Raw genomic sequence first — 16,668 nt, forward strand, 5'->3', positions numbered from 1 at the left:
CTGCACACTAGTTGTGTCTGCAGCAGTTACAGCATGAGAGATCAGGACCTCATTGTCTGAGGTAGTTGTGACATTTCGCAGGGCACCATGGGCTGTGAGGCATCTCACTACCACCAGCTCTTAGAATGAGGGAGCCTTGTCCGTGTCTGCCAGGAGTCAGCTCCCTGACACTCCCGGCCACAGGCAACGCAAGCACTGCTCTCTGAGCCTACACGAGCTCCACCGTCCCTTTGCAGGTTGCTGATAGGTACACTCCAACCTCCGAGCATCTCCCTTGAGTGTCCAACCCCTGATCCACTGGACATTCACAGCATTGACAGATTTGCTGCTCCCCAAGGAGTGGTAGCTCGCAACAGACCAGACACACCTAAGCTCACAGCTTTGCTTTAAGGCACAGCACTTTGATCTGTTTACAGTGAAAACAAGCAAAAGTTGACTTAACACAGAGTAGCGTTTCAAATGAGAGCAAGTAGAAATATTGGAAACACATGGTGACATAAAATAAAATCATAACTCGCACTCTGGAACCTAGACTTACTTAACTAGATGCTTTCATGTTTTATAGAGCAATGCTGACCTAAAGTCCTGCCAGCATTTTACAGCCAGACTCAGCTGTGATCTACTGTCAAGTCATGCTGTCAGCTTGCTTCCTCAATGGAAAAGGTCTGGGGTGTCTCTCTGTGCCTCCTGTGTCTTTATCCATAAACAGGATGCCCCCTGTTGGTTGGGTTTGTTCCTGTGTGCCTCTTCCCTGCCAATTTCTCAATCTCTCGATTAGCATTCGACTTGATTGTAGATAGGCCTCCATTGTGAAGTGGACAATACAGAATACACACAGGACCAGCTGGAGAGAGAGATAAGTGCCTCTTCCCTCCTATTTGGCAGGAGCATGTTTATCACTTTCTGGTGACGTACCTTAACTCACATACCTTAAGAACATTATTTTCAGTACTGATACATAATTCCTTAAACGTCATCCCTATGTGTATTTTGCAACCGTTATGACCAGTGGGCTCTTGGCTCTTAGTAGAGACCTCACAAGCCACCCCTTGGAAACTTAATGTGCATACATCTGATACAGGGGATTCCTGTAAAACTCTATACACCTTCTGTGCCCTCTGCCATTTGGATCAAGAAGTTCCTGGGTCACAGCAGTAAATAGATTTTTAAAGCAAAAACTCTAGTCCTTGCACCAGAGAATGTATATGTCAAGACACAACAGTGAGATGAAACAAACAAAAAAGGAGGAATGAAGTGGAGAATATTGGGGTCAAAAGCAAGTGGCTTGTGATTTTCAAGCGACTTGTGATTTCAAACATGCAACATGAGGCTGATTGTTCTGTAATCTTTGCATTCCTTAGCATTATTCTTTTGGGGGAATTTGGATACACACTGAGGTTCTAAAGTCTTCTCGCAATTCTCCTATCTTAAACATATTCTTCATTGTCTCAGACAGGGCTTTAAAACTTTCATCTCCTGTGCTTTTTTAACAATTCAGTCTGTATTCTATTACAACCTAGTGTTTTCCCATTCGGAAGTCTTTTTATTGCCACCATGATTTCTTCATCCATTATTGGCAGGTTTACTTGATTAATCTCTTTTTCAGGCCTATCATCACCATATAATTCCTTGATAAATTACCGCCACCTTTCATTCTTGTCTTTAGAGTGTGTCAGATATTGTCCATAAGGGTCGTATTGGTCACCTTTCTTCTGTAATTTAAGGGTCTTATCTTTTGATACATCTCACTTTGCTCTCTTTATCCAGTTGTTCAATTTCTTTGCATTTCTCATGCAGTCATTCAGACTTTACTAATCTGCATTTATTCTTATAATTGTATTTAGTCTTCTCTATTCCTCTTTTTCTGTTGTCAATCTTTTTACTTTTACTTTCCTTTGTTACCTGTCAGCTCCATGTTCTTGGGGACCTCCCCCTCCTTCTCCTCCCCCCCCCCCCCCCGCGTGCGCAGCCTCTGCTTGAACCATAACTGAGCTGAAGAAAGACTTACAAAAAGCAATGAAAATACAGTGGGAGACACACCTAAACCCCTCCAGACAAGGGTGGCAGGATTAAGGTAACTCCCTTAGCCTCATCTGTAACGAAGATGTGAGAAGGAGGCATCTCCATTAGCACACCGAATGCAAAACAGAGAGCCTCATTTGCATCAAAGATGGAACAAGGAAAAAATCTCTATTAGCATGGAGAACCAAGCTTAAAGGCAGGGATTGCACTGAACTCTGGAATCAGCAAAGCAGGGAAGCATGGCATCGTGGGAGATCTCTGCTCCAGATGTTAATGAACCCACGCCTGCACACAACCAGCTCAGCAGTTATCAGACCAATTCTAGTCATAGATCCTTGTCATTGATATCCAAAATACTGAATCTGCCTGATTGCATTATGAGCTCCTTCGAAGGAACATTGCCCATAGCTAGGAATGATCAGTTCCTATTGTCCAGCCCAAACAAAACAACTCTGGCATACTCCCTTGAGTCATCGTTTACTCATAAATAAACCTAGTGTTCTCCCGTCAACCATTGTTTCTTCCCTACAAAAACCCCTACCCAAGTTGAAAACTCTGTTCTGATGCCTGGATCCAAAAGCTGCATCAGTTCCACTGGGACTTCACCTCTTCCTGATTGATCGTGTTGTGGGCTCTGCCAGTCTCAAGCCCTCCGGACCCTAAGCTGAACAGCCTGCTCCTGGGAACCTTTGTCCGGTTCAAATTGCTCTGAGGGCAAGACCCCCAACTCTCTCTCTCTCTCTCTCTCTCTCTCTCTCTCTTCTCTGGCTAAGTCCACTTTTTCCCTCAGACCTAATTTAATCGCTCTCTTTCTCACTCCAGGCATAACTTTCTAAACCTGACTTGTAATCAAACTTGGTTTAGATTTCCTCAATACCCCAGTTGAAACCGTGTAATATTGTAATTGTTTTGTTTATTGATCTCTCCTCGTATGGCTATTACTCTATATACCTGGCAATAAAATAACTTTTATAATCAAGCTGGTTGTCAGACTCTCTCCAAACTTCATTTACTCCTTCGTGTTCTCAGCTTCCCTATCTTGCTCTGCAGCAACACTTTTACCTAAGCCAAAAATCCCTGTAATGCCCAAAAATCCTGTGGGGTTTGCTCATTAAGGGGGTTACTACTAGAATAATTGTAGAGTGAAAGTGGGGATAGCGACGTGTTGAACCTATGGCATATAAGGATGTCAGTTTAAAAGTGCTGTTTTGACCCAGTCCGCTCAGACACCCTCTGTTAATCTGTGAATGTGTGTGTGTGAATTTGGGTGTTTGTTTGAGTCTGGGCCTATGTCTTCACTGACAGCAGCAAATTCGCTGCCGTCAGATCAATTTCTCTGGATCGACTGAGCAGTCAGTGAAGACCCGCTCAGTCGATTCAGAAATCAACATATTAAGACCACCTCCACAAATAGTGTAGCGCTATGTCGACGGGAACACGGTTCCCGTCGGCGCAGTGCAGTGAAGATGGCACGCAGAAGAGAAGCAGAGAAGTCAACCGAAGTTACGCAAGTTTTTTGCGTAGTTGTGTAACTCTGGTCGACTGCCACTGAATCTCCGAGGTAAGTGAAGACAAGCCCTGGGCTTGGAGGAACCCAGCCCTGGGAAACTTAGGTCCTGCAGCGTAACTCCATTGGGAGGGGACTTGCAGAAGGGAGAAGTAAAAGCTCCATATGAAAACACAAGTGATACAAGCAGTACATTAATAGAATTATAACCCCCCGCCCCCAAGGAAAGTAACCCTAATAAATGAGCATACCCCAAGGTGACTGGCAAATCGCATAACACCTTCTTTCATATCAGAACAATGATTTCAAAGCTCTTAACTTCTTGCCTTCCCTTCATGTTTATGTTCTTTGATAGCTGCTTTCAGATGTTCCCAAATCACTTGGTCTGCTTTTCATTAATAATCCACAACACTTCTTGGTAGTGATTTTGTACCTCATGATTCTTCAGTGCTTCAAGATTCCATCTTAGATAACGTTTGACTTTTGGTAACTTCTCTGGTATTGATGAAACTGAATATCAAACTAATCTATGATCTGTAAAGACTTCAAAGCAATCAGCCTAATACTGCATGCCTCTATGATACTTCTGCAAGTTGTTCAAGACCAAATACATGGAAATCTTGATAAGGAAGTAAATAACAATATGGCTTTAAAAGTGGAAAGGGCATGATAAATGCCTTTATGAATTTAAAGTTCATATGGGAAAGATCAGCTGAAATGGGAAAAACAGTGTATTTGTGTTTTATTGATTTCCAAAAGCATTTGAAAAAAATTACAGATAAAAATTGTTCAATGTATTAAGAACTGTAGGGATTGATGGATATGAACTCCAAGCAATAAAACAATTATACAGGAATCAGAAGGCCATTGTAATGGCAGATGAAAAGGAAAATCTAATAGAGATCAAGAGAAGAATGAAACAAGATTGTATAATGTCACTGACTTTGTTCAACATTTATAGCAAGTGTTTGATTAAATTAATTGAAGAAACAGAAGAAAGTATTAAGATGAATGGAAAAATGGGTGAATAATATTCACCATCCAGATGTCACAGTATTGCTGACTGATTCAGAAGACGGTCTGATGAAGTTAATGGAGATTATATATGAATATGCCAAAAAATATTATCTAAACTTGAATTTGGCTTAGCCAAAGCTATGGTATGCATGGGAAAACATGCAAGGTTCCAGTGAATGATACACACATACAGTAAATGAAAATGATTGCTACTTCAGAAGCATCATTACAGAAGATGAAGATTGGATACAGAACTCCAAGACCAGAATAGCAAGAATGAAAGACACGTTCTGGAAGAATAAACATCTGATGGAAAAGGGACCTAAATCTGCAGACTGAATTCAAACTCTTAATTTAACACCGACCAAATGCAAGTTTATGGCTGAGAAACATGGACATTCAAACAATCTTTAATAAGAAACTACAATCCTTCAAATTATGATTAGTGAAGAATTCTGAAAAATTCCTAGGTGGACTGCGTAACCAATGAAAAAGTATTGGAGATGACTGGAACTCAGCAAATGCTAGTCAGAGATCCTATATAAAGAGAGATTAAATTTGCAGGGCATGTTTTTAAAGGGTTCAGCAGTCAATTCATGTTTACAGCCAGTGGAAGGGAAAATTGATGACAGAAGAACACAAGACAGAAGATGATCTGGGACTGACAATGTGGTATCCTAGATGGATCAAAAGGACTATTCATCCACAAAGAGATCTGTAAAAGATTGTACAGAATGGTCTACCATGGCTGCAAACCTCCAGTAGTGGAGATGCCTCAGAAGAAGAAGAGTGATTTTGGGGTACCTCCAGTTTTTGGGTGCCCAACTTCAGGCAGCTTAAAGAGGCTTGATTTTCAGAAAGTGCTGGACCATTTAAGGTGTCTCAAGTTGGGCATCCAAAAACTTGAAGCACCCAGAACCACTAGTCTTTTTGAAAACCGTGGCTACATTGTAGTCTTGAGAGTGTCTTGCCTTTTTGCAGGGCATGTTACCTTTTCAGCAGTGTTTTTCAATGTATTTTTTTAACGCAAATTAACTTGTTTTATGGTACAGTCATGGAAAAGAGAGAGAGATTTTTAAGAGCTTTTCATGGCAGTATTTTAAATGAGTGTTTGTGAGATACACAGTAACAGCTCATCAGAGCAGATGCAGTCTATCAGTTTAAAACATAGTTGGACTCAGAAAACAGTACTGCATTTAGGCTTTTTAAAAATGTATTTCCATGTTAGTGTGTACAGCAGACAGTCATAAATCTTTAGAAGCCATAATTGTCTTTCGGTTAAGTATAATATGGCTTTCACTGCATGTATTACTGATGTAGTAGGGGATAAGGGAGCCTGCAGAGCCAGGTGGTCTATTGTACATATCTGGGTGCTCTCTAAAATAAAGGGGTTTTGACCCTCAGATGGGCCAAAGAAGGCGGCAGTTTCCAGGACAGAAATCCCATCCATGTGGTGCTTGGGTGCCCCACAATGTATGGGAGCAGCCCATAGTAGTCAGCAGCAGTCCAGCGTCTTGGCTCCAGAGCCTTGTTTGTCAGCTGTTGCTGCTACGCGTGTGAGTGTGCCAAACGGTGTGCGGCAGGCACAACTAGTAGAGAACGGGAGAGGAGGCAGCTGTCTGGTTTGGCGAATTCAAACCCCTCAGTTGGGGCCAAATCCTCTCCCCTACTCAAAGCCCACGCAAACAGACTTTTTGCAGAGAGGTTCCGTGGTGGTCAGGGGCAACGCTTAATTTGTAATGAAAGAGGGGCCGGGGCTCAAGCATCCTTTTTACATTCACAACTGATGCAGCAAGCCCAGAGGTGCTGGGGCTATGAACTGCCGAGCCGAGAGGTGCCAGGGCTCAGCCCTGGCAAACCCTGGCACACATCAAGCACTGATCAGGGGAATGAAAATCCTCCCACGCAGAACCCAGGCCACACGGAGAAGGAATGAAGCCAGCCCACTGCATGGCTGCGCAGCTATGTGGCTGCTGTGCATAGGACAGGAGATGAGCTGGTGGATCCACGATCATTCTGAATCCACTGGCAATGCACTGGTGCTCCCAGGCCGCTCCTGAATGCTCCGTCTGGCACACACAGCCTTTGTAGAGTATAATTTCAAGATGTCTCTTTATCTTCTTTCATTCTGCGCAGCAAAATAAGACCAGATCCTCTGTGTTCAGGGCCTTCCTCTGTCTTAATTTGGGCCAGAGGCTTTGGTCCTAAATGAATTAGCAGTGAATGGCTTGCAAAGCAGTACTTAAGTCTGCACACCTCATCATAGTCTTCATAGCTCCCTCACACCATCATGCTATATGTTGATGCACCATGAGTATCCAAAGAAGGCTATCAGCTCACAACCCTCTGAGGATGGAAAAATCCAGTCAATATAAACAATCAGGCCATTTAATTCAGAGAGATGACCTTGCTTACCAGCATGGGCTGGAATATGATTCTAGATGGTTTAGCTACCTGTCACTGATCAACTGCAAAATGCGTTTGTATTTGCTTCCCATCCCTTGCCGGAATTCAGGTTTCTTTGAACTTTTCAAATGAAGCCCATCAATCTTTTTCAGTACCAGTATTCAGTAAGGAACAGGGCCCTGCGTATCGTCTTGTCACCCGCTTTGTAATCATGTTGCACTGGAGTAAATGGCTGCACAAGGTGCAGGGTTGAGCTAGTCAATATATTTTGAAGTTCAAAAATTCAATGCCTTTTTTTGGGGGGGGAATGGACCAAATTTTGATGGGGCAGGGAATGGACCAAATGTTTGACAAAAATTATATCCCATTTTTGACCCACTGTGGAACTGGTCAAAAATTTCAGAATTCAGAGCTTTAATGACATTTTTAATCAACACTTAGACAAAAAAGGGAACAAATTGTTGCAGAAGTTTGGACCCATTTGTCAACTAGCATTCTAATGTAGGGCAACAATGGATTGGGCCTAGAGATCTGAATCTCGGTTGCCAAGTCATTCTAGAGCCAAGTCATGAGCAATAGAGCACTCCATGGTTTGTCTAAACAGCATATTTACCAGTTCCGCTAGTAAACTCATTTTCTAGAACAAAAATAGAAAGCAAACTCCTTTAAAAATATGAAGAACTTTTTCCAGAATTTTTTTTGGTTCTGTCTTGGAGCCCTTCCTCCAGTCTAGCACTGTGCTCTGAGTTAGCTGTGTCACACCCATGGATGTCCTCCATATATCATTCTGTTCCTCTGCAGGACTTTGCTCTCTGGCACTGAAAAATCCCTGCAGGGCTGGTTAAAACTTACCTGTAACATGGTGGCTTCCCATTTAGGGTATGTCTACACAAACTCGGGCAGCAAGCCTTGCCTGGCTCTACAGACGCTGGCTAGCGGGGCTCATGTTAGCGCTCTCCAAATAGCTGTGTAAACGGAGCTTGAAGCTGAGGCTCTGGCTGACGCCTGGGCTCTGAAGCCAACTCCTTCCCTTGGCTTCAGAGCCTGAGCTCCAGCCAGATCCACAACTGCAAAGTGCTGTCTGCACAGCTATCTGAAAGGGCTAAGATGAGTTCTGCCAACTTGTGTACTCTGGCTCTCCTGTTGTTGCTATGACTGGTTGAGCTAAAACTGCAATACCAGCAGTGCCAAACTGTGACAAAAATGTCTTGTTGCATTCAAGGCCCCCCCAGTGATAACATGTAAAATCTGTTTACCCGTTTATAATTGGCATGATAAGAATTACTGACCTACATCATGTGGGTATTGTGGGGATTACTTAGTTAATGTTTAAAGCCTGCGTGATAGAATGCTAAGCATTTTTATTATTACCCTAGTTCAAGCTTGAAGTTAATTCTTCTTTGCCTCTGCTCTTGTCCTTTTCCTCCTTTTTGTAATGGAATTGAAATGGGTGTGACTTTATTTCTCGCTTACTTTCCTCCATGTGTAAAGTGGATAGAGCACTGGCTTCGAGCTCAAAAGAACTGGGGTTCTCTTCCTGGCTCTGCCATTGTGTTTCTGGGAGACCTTAGACAAGCCACTGTGCTGCTCTGTGCCTCAGTTTGCCTTTCTATAAAATGGGGATAATGAGGCTTAACCCCCTTTGTAAAGTGCCTTGCGCTCTACTGACCAAAAATGCTATATAAGAGCTAGTTGGTATCATTATTATTGTAATTAATCTTGGCACCATTCTAAGGCTATGTCTACTGCTAAGGCAAATGTCTAAGGCAAAGTCGTCGTTGTCAGATCGACTTATCTGGATTGACTGAGCAGTCAGTGAAGACCCGCTCAGTCGATTTGAAGTCGACATTATTAATCCACCACCGAAAGTGGTGTAGCACTGAGTCAACGGGAACATGGTTCCCATCGGTGCAGTGCAGTGAAGATGGCGCACAGAAGAGAAGCATAGCAGTTGACAGGAGTTACGCAAGTTCTTTGCGTACTTTGTATAACTCCCATCGACTGAATCGCAGAGGTAAGTGTAGATCAAGCCTAAGAATTGTGTATTTGACAAAGAAGGCCTAATTCATTCAGAGTTGTTGTAGGACTATGCCAACATTAACACTGGCAGAGGCTGTGCTGTAGGACGAGGTTAGGGCAACACAAAGCATCTACAGCCTCATTTCTGGGGGGACTGTTAGGTGATGATGCAGCCCCCAAAAGTGGGTTAGGAGTCCAGTGTGTGTTATTTTAGTATTGGGGTGAGGTTTAATTCATCAGGCACTGATTTGAGAGGTATAAGACCTGGGTTCTTTCCCCAGTTCTGCTGCAGATCTGCTGTGTAATCTTGAGCAAGTCTCTTCACCAGTCTGAGCTTCTGATTCCTCTCCCACCGTGCATATATTTAGCCTGTGAGCCCTGAATGCACAAACGGAAGTAGGTGCCTAGAAAATCATTGCAATTCACAGACCCTGACTTAGGCGCCTGCAGTCTCTATGTGGTGAAAGGGGAGAAAAAGGCCCCTGAGGGAATGTCAACACTGTGATTTCAGCCTCCCCTTAGGTGGCCCATGCCAGCTGACTCAGGCTCAGGGAGCTCGGGCGAAGGAGCTGTTTAGTTGTGGCGTAGATTTCCGAGCTCCGGCTGCAGCTTGGGCTGTAGGACCTCGTGAGATGGGAGGATCCCAGAGGTTGGGCTGCAGCCCAAACCTGAATTAAACAGCCCCTTAGCCTGAGACCCATGAGACTGAGTCAGCTGGCACAGGCCACCCGGGGGTGTCTAATTGCGGTGTAGACATACCCTTAGGCTGCGATTCATAGAAGCCAGTGTGCTAGGCAGGGAGCCACCCAAGTTAGCTAATGGGAGATGCTGACCAGAAGGGTGTATACTAAGCCCTCCACCCCCTTGGAGATAAGCACCTAAGTCCAGGCTACCGGAGGCACTTATTTCTGCTAGCAATTCTCAGCTGTGAAGCCATTCCTGGAGGTAGGTACCTTGCCATTGTAGTAAGAAGATGGGGAGAGGAAAAGGACAAGGACCCCCGTCATTGCTTTTTAGCCCAGTGGTTCAGGTACTCACCTGGGATAGGGGAGACCCCCAGTTTAAGTCGCCCCTGAACCTGAGGGGGAGAACAGGGCTCTGCCATCTCTCAAGTGAGGCCTCTAACCATTCAGCCGTATGAGAGCTCCACAGCGGAGTATCCCAGTCTTTCTTGTTGAAGCTGTTCTGCTGTGAATAAATGGAGACATTGGAGCAGGAGGGCTGGACCCTGCGTCTCCCCCCTCCCAAAGGAGTGCTCCAACCACCAGGCGACACAGGCATTCTCTGTCTCATTCTGGCCCAAATGACTCTTTGAATGAGAGGGGACCCAAGCATGAGAATGGTTCTGTAGCCTGGTGGTTAGAGCACTCATTCAGGAGGCGGAAGGCCCTGCATCCAATCCCCCTCCTCTAATGACTCTTTAATTATTTTTCCACAGTGGTACAGTTTCAACTGAAGAGACTGAGAGAGCCCCACCTCGGAATATCCCATAGCTCAGTGGTTAGAGCCCTCTCCTGAGAGGGACAGATCCCTGTTCAAATCTCTTCTCACTCTCAGATGGAGCGGGGACTTAACCCAGAGGTCTTCCACATCCCAGGTGAGTACCCTAACCACTGGGCTAAAAGTTATTGGGGCGGGGAAAGGGTCTTCCTCCTCCCCCACTTGTCTTGTGTGGACTTTCCTGAGGGGCCTACTCAGAAGGCACCTACCAGATCGGGCCCTTCACGCAACTTAGACTATGTCTGCACTCTAAGCTAGGGGAGTGATTCCCCTGCCGGTATACATAAGAACGGCCTAAATGGGTCAGACCAATGGTCCACCTAGCCCAGTATCCTGTCTTCCGACAGTGGCCAGTGCCAGGTGCTTCAGCGGGAATGAACAAAACAGGTAACCCTCAAGTGATCCATCCCGTCACATACTTGCACTAGCTCCTTGAGAGCTAGCATGAGTATAAATAGCAGGTTAGCCGTGGTAGCACACGTAGCGGCAGCAGCGGCACAGCTGAGCCGTGCAGAGTACAAATCCGCCTAAAAACAATAGATACATACTCAGCACGGCTCAGCTACCCATGCTACACTGCTGCTTATACTCACTGGTACATGGCTACACTGCTCATGCTGGCTCTGATCGAGCTAGCACAAATGTGTGCGCAAGGAAGAGAATCACAGTCCTAGCTTTTTGTTTAGACATGGTCTTAGGCGGTTGAGTGCCTATCTCTCTTCTCTGCTTTGTGAATTGCTCTGAGGCTCAGATGGGAGGTAGGTGACAACACGCCTAGAGGGAGACAGCTGTGGTGCATGCTCAGAGGCCTAAACATAGGCGCCTATGGAATTTTTACTGCAAAAACTTAGTCACCAAGTGAGTGTAGGTGCCTACGGGATTCAGCAACAGTTTCTGCATTGTACTGGTCCTTAAACTGGGATTTAGGCACCTAACTCCTTTTGTGAACCCAGGCCTAAACTCCTGGAGGCAAGAATGTGTCTTGTACTATATATTTCTTCAGTGCCTAACACAATGGGGCCTCAATCTCTGTTCCAGCATCTAGGCATTATTGTAATGCATATAATAATCATCAATCATAATGGTGAGTCTCCTAGTGGCCCCTATACAGCCCTGATGGGAGTTAAAGTGGTGTCCTTGGATTAGAAGTAGGAGTTGAAAAATATTTCAGCTCTCCTTTTAATGCCACTACCATTTTTAATGAAATGGGTACACACTGCCATTTAGAAACAAAATCTAAACATTGGGCAGCATGAGAGAGAACCTGAATGTTCACGTTTTTATAGCCATTTTTTGGTGTGTTTCTTCAAATGTAATAATGGTATAGTGTCTTAAGAAGTGGGAGCTAAGAAACCCATTTGGAAAAGACTTCTCAGGGTTTAGATTTCTTCTATTGACATAAAAAAGAAGACAGATCTTTGAGGTATGACATCCATAGCTTTTCACTGTTTATTTTTAGAGGAAGGAAGTTGAAAGGCCCTTCCCTCAAGGGGCTTCGGGGTCTTGATCTGCTATGCACCTTGTTGTGTCCATAGAAGACCAAGTTACTGTATATAAAATATCATTAAAGATATTAGGACATTAATGTTGCTACTGAAAAGCCAAGACTTGTGTAACACCTTGGTTACAAACCCTTTGACTATGGAAGATGAAATTATATCCTTGAAATGACCAAACAAAACTCTTGCCAAAGCTAAGGGTTAATATTATGTTCGGAAAATGTAAGGATAAGTTAACAGGTGTGGGAAGAATGAAAAATTCTTTTTACAGGAAACCCAGTATATTTTATAAACTCCATCAGAAATACAGCAAACATGAGTCAGAATAAAAACAAAGCAAAACAAATCCAAATAGTTTTTTCAGGAAATGTTTCTATTTTTAGAGTCTTCCAGAATCTTCCTTTGTTATTCACTTTTGAAAAGCCCCCCTAATAATCTCGATTATTTTCTAGCGTTTAACCTAAAACCATTCAACAAGTTTATATATGACACATTAGCCCTTGCAAAGTTAATGGTTTAACACATTTGAAGATTACGTTTTTCAAGGAGAGCACTTTTGAAATGCCAGCTGGAATGGCCTGCTGAGTCACCATTGAGCAAACAGGTTCTCCGCTGTCAAGATGGGAAAATACTTATCTCAATAACATTTAGACCTTCTGTAGTACCCACAACGCATAACAGTGATGTTAACAGTGATGGTGGTGGCTCTATTCAATAAAGTAAAGCTAAGATTAGTACTCAATAAAGTAGCATGCTTACTGCAGCAGATTTACATTTATTATTTCAAATATGTCCAGCATTTGTTATCTGCCACTCTCTGGGGTTTGTTATTGTCATGCATCTGTCCTTTAGGGGTTCACGTGGGAGTCCATTACTCCAATCCCAGCAGGCACTGCAGGCGGGGTGTTTTTCTAGTGGACTGGTGGTCAACCCAGCCAAGGCCAGTTGGCTGTTTCTTCTCCTCTTGGGGTCCTGGGTGAAACATCAAAACAGCCCACAATCAGCAGATGACTTTAAATAAAGGCATGAAAGAAAAAAGAAATGGGTGGTGGATGCTGTAGGCAGCACCTCTGAGGATACGGGCCTCTCTTACCTCAGAAGGCTCTGGGAATATCGCAGTCCACTTCTGAGTGCACTGGGTCTCCAGCGCATGTCTGTCTCTTTCCCCTTTTTAGCTCAGGGGATCCACAGCCTCCTTCTGTGAGGCCGGAGGATCTGCTGGCAGTTCAACAGCCTGTTCCATTCCTAGGTAATCTAGGTCAGCGGCTGCATAGTGCCCATGCTATTGATGTAGACAGTCTATTAGCCTCTGGAAAAGTTTCCACTGCTCTGTGGAGATCAGAAGGCATGCTTCTGAACTGATACAAGCTGAAGGGCACGCAAAAGATTATCTTCTCCTAGGAGTCTGGCATCAGTGGTATTTTCCAGTAACCGTTCGTGAGGTCTTAAGTGGATATATATATATCTGGCAGCTCCCAACCATTTTAATAGTTCACTCTCAGCATCAGATAGGCATTGAATTTCCATGTTGCCTTGATCTTTTGGAAATCAGTGCAGAAATGGATCATGCTGCCCTTCTGTGGCACTAAGACAATGGGATATCTCAATTCACCATGTGATTTCTTCAACCACCCTCAGGACCAACGTGGCTTGGAGTTCATCCCATACAATATCCCATGTTTTACAAGGAAGCAAACTGACCTGCTGTCCTGTGGCTGATTTGATATGGTGGTATGTTAGGTAGGTCTGCCCTGGTAGGAGTGGAAAATTAATCAACAAGTTCCTGGGTCCTTTGTGCAGTGTGCAGGCCTAATCCCATCTATATGGGTCCAGCCTAATACAGGCTCCAAAGGATGTGGGGTTATGAAGAGCCCTTCCTGGTCTTTTCAAGGCTTTTAATAGATTCAGGTGATAGATTTGGCCTCTTTTTTTTTTTCTTCTCCTAGTGCCGGACCTCATAGCTGATGGGGCCCGCCTGCCTGACTACCTCAAAGGATCCCTGCCATCAGGCCAGTAATTTGGAGTCTGAGCTTGGTAGTAATAACCACACCTGATCACCTGGTTTGAACACTTGAAGCTGGATCCACTTGTTATAGGTCTTCTCTCGTACCCATTGTGTGTTTATCCGGTTTTCTTTAGCAAACGCTCCCAAAGTCTTAATTAGAACCTTTTTGCTGTCGAAAGTTATGCAGGGGAACTTTTCCAACACACGAGGTTTCAACATCAGGCAAAGTTTTCTGAGAGGTTACTCCTGAAATGACTTGCTAAGAAAAGAAAAGTGCTGAATTGAGGAAGAGTGCAGGTTTCTGTATACAGATGTGTATAACCTATGCGTTTGACAGAGACCATTTTTTAAAGTAAGAAAGGGCTATGAGGAAGTCTGTATAACCTGAAAAACATTGAGATGCATTTACTCAGGAAGATGTATCCATAGCAAAATTACTTTTGCAGAACTGCATCTCTTGAAATGTTCATTTGTAACTTGTATTATTTTTTGTATGTGTACAGCTCAGAAGAGCAAGTATTACAGATCGTGTCCATTGAAAGTGAGTCTAACTGCCCCTCAAGGCTCCTCAAGTCATTTAATATAGGAATCAAACTTTAATAGACAGTGTAAGGAGCAGAAATATGCATCGAGGACCAAATCCTAATCTTCCTAAAGTTAATGGCAAAATCCCTATGAGTTCATTGGGACTAGATTTGGCCTTAAATGAACAACTATAAGCAAATTGGAGAGATGGAGGTTTTTTTAAAAAATCCTGCATTTTTCCCTGATTAACTTTCCCCAAATGTTTCAAATATTTGCTGTTTTATTAATGCATATAGACTTTGCACCCTAAGAAGGCTTGTCCAGTCATGCAGAAATCCACTTTACATACCTTGTCTTTGCCTCTCTGTGATTAGTTTGCTTCAAATTACAAGTTTGATAGGATTACTAATTAAAAGGCAAAAGGCTTTCTATTGCATGATTATTTCAAAGGCTTAATTTCCTCAGAGGTCTAACAACACTATTGACATAACCCAACCCTAGCATCTCAACCATACTGAAAAACCTGCAAATAGGTTAATGGACCTCAGTGGTAAGATTCCAGCCCCTTACGCAGCTCTAGCAGCAGACAGATGGAGTATGCCTCAGGGTAGTTACCCCAGCACAGGTATGTGTCAGAGATGGCAGAGAAAACACCAGACCATTCTGTATTTAAGCAACTCCAATCAGTGGGGGAGTGGGAAAGTTGCAGAAATTCAGAATAGGGCCCAGAGCTGCTCCAACTTATGCTATGAATTCCACTGGCTCCCAGAGTGGCCCAGCACTACAGTGGCCCACACATTTGCCCCATGGCTGCGTCTTTTGTGCTATTTCTGTCATGAAATGCAGCACAGAAAATGACCCTGAGTGAATAACGTAATCTCCTATTAGCTACTTTGATTTACCTCTTTGGGGCCTGCTTTTAAAAGTCATTCTGAGTGCTCTCAACTCTCATTAACTTCAGTGTGAAGTCTGGGGAATTTATGTATTGGTTACTTCCTAAATAGATAGCAGCAGGAGGAGTGTTCTCAAAACACAAACGCCCACACTGAAATGCTTGCCCATCCCTGTCCCAGTGTTCAGCATTCTGTAATGTTGTGTGACACATAATGATACAAAATGATTGATGAGCGTGGAACAGCTATGCAGATGAATGAAATTAAGGCCTTTGGGAAATCTATTGCATTCTAATGTTGTGCTTTGTCACAATATAATGCACTCACATTAGATTGTGTCACACAACCGGGCATAATGTTAAACATTGGGGAGGTGGTGGGGAAGCACCATATGGTAATAGCCCCAGTTGGTAGTCTTCTGATGGATGTTTTGATGTTGAGCTAACTTCAGGGAGATACCAGGAAAGGTGGTGAGGTCATGCTGGATTACAAGTTTCCCAGAGAATATACCAGCAGATATGAGGTCAGAGTGCTGGAAATATCACATAAACCTAGCATAAAGGCCTGCCTGTTGCATTTGTTCAATCTCTGTTTTGAAGCACATTAGCAAGTTAATATGTCTGTGCCTTTTTGCCTAGTTTGGTTCTCAATAAGTAGTATATGATAATATTTTACTGTCTTCATCAGGGAACTCAGGAGTATGACAATGCCAGTTCCTGTGCCCACATTTCAGACAAAGAAAAAAACACAGGCAACCACAAACAGAAAGGAGAGAGTTTGTTTCAGAGGTTACAGAAACCATCCGGATGGACAGTGGTGGGAGGATGCAAGGGAATAAGGTGAAACTCACCAAAGGAAGAGAATCTCAGGTAAAGGCTCAGGATGTTATCTGTGATGTGTGCCCCAAAGCCCCTCTCTTGTAAATCAGCTCTTCTGACTGTTCTGACATTGCTGTTTCCCTGCCAATCTGTGGGAACCCAAGAGGGAGTAAGGTAGGATTTTAGCTGGATTTTCCTGAGCCAGTAGGAAATTCCTAGCAAATGGAAACCAAAATGTCATTCTCTTCCCTGCCCCCTTTCTTCCTTTCCTTTCCTTTTTTTTTTTTTTTTTTTTCTGTGCTTTTTGTCGTCGTCCGTCCGTCGTCCCCGTCGTCGTCCCCCCCCCCCTCGTTCTTCCCTTATTTTTAGGAATGGGGAAGAGGGAAATAAAATGTACATATTTTTTAAAAAAGGAGGCTCATGCGCTCCTTCACAGGGAAGCCAGAGAAAGGCGTGA

The 16,668-nt window shown here is 43.7% G+C and overlaps 1 long non-coding RNA gene across 1 annotated transcript in view; it reads left to right on the forward strand.

Annotated features, from left to right (window-relative positions):
* LOC137166567 (uncharacterized) overlaps window positions 1–16,256 on the forward strand; it is a 74,623-nt gene extending 58,367 nt beyond the window's left edge. Inside the window, exon 6 of the long non-coding RNA XR_010923730.1 lies at window positions 16,081–16,256. This is a non-coding gene — a long non-coding RNA (uncharacterized lncRNA). The remainder of the gene's footprint in view (window positions 1–16,080) is intronic.
* Window positions 16,257–16,668: the final 412 nt, after the last annotated feature.

The sequence above is a fragment of the Emydura macquarii genome, unplaced genomic scaffold (genome assembly GCF_026122565.2).
Source record: "Emydura macquarii macquarii isolate MOO-44397 ecotype Brisbane River unplaced genomic scaffold, CSIRO-AGI_Emac_v2 contig_2890, whole genome shotgun sequence".
Lineage (NCBI taxonomy): Eukaryota > Metazoa > Chordata > Testudines > Chelidae > Emydura > Emydura macquarii.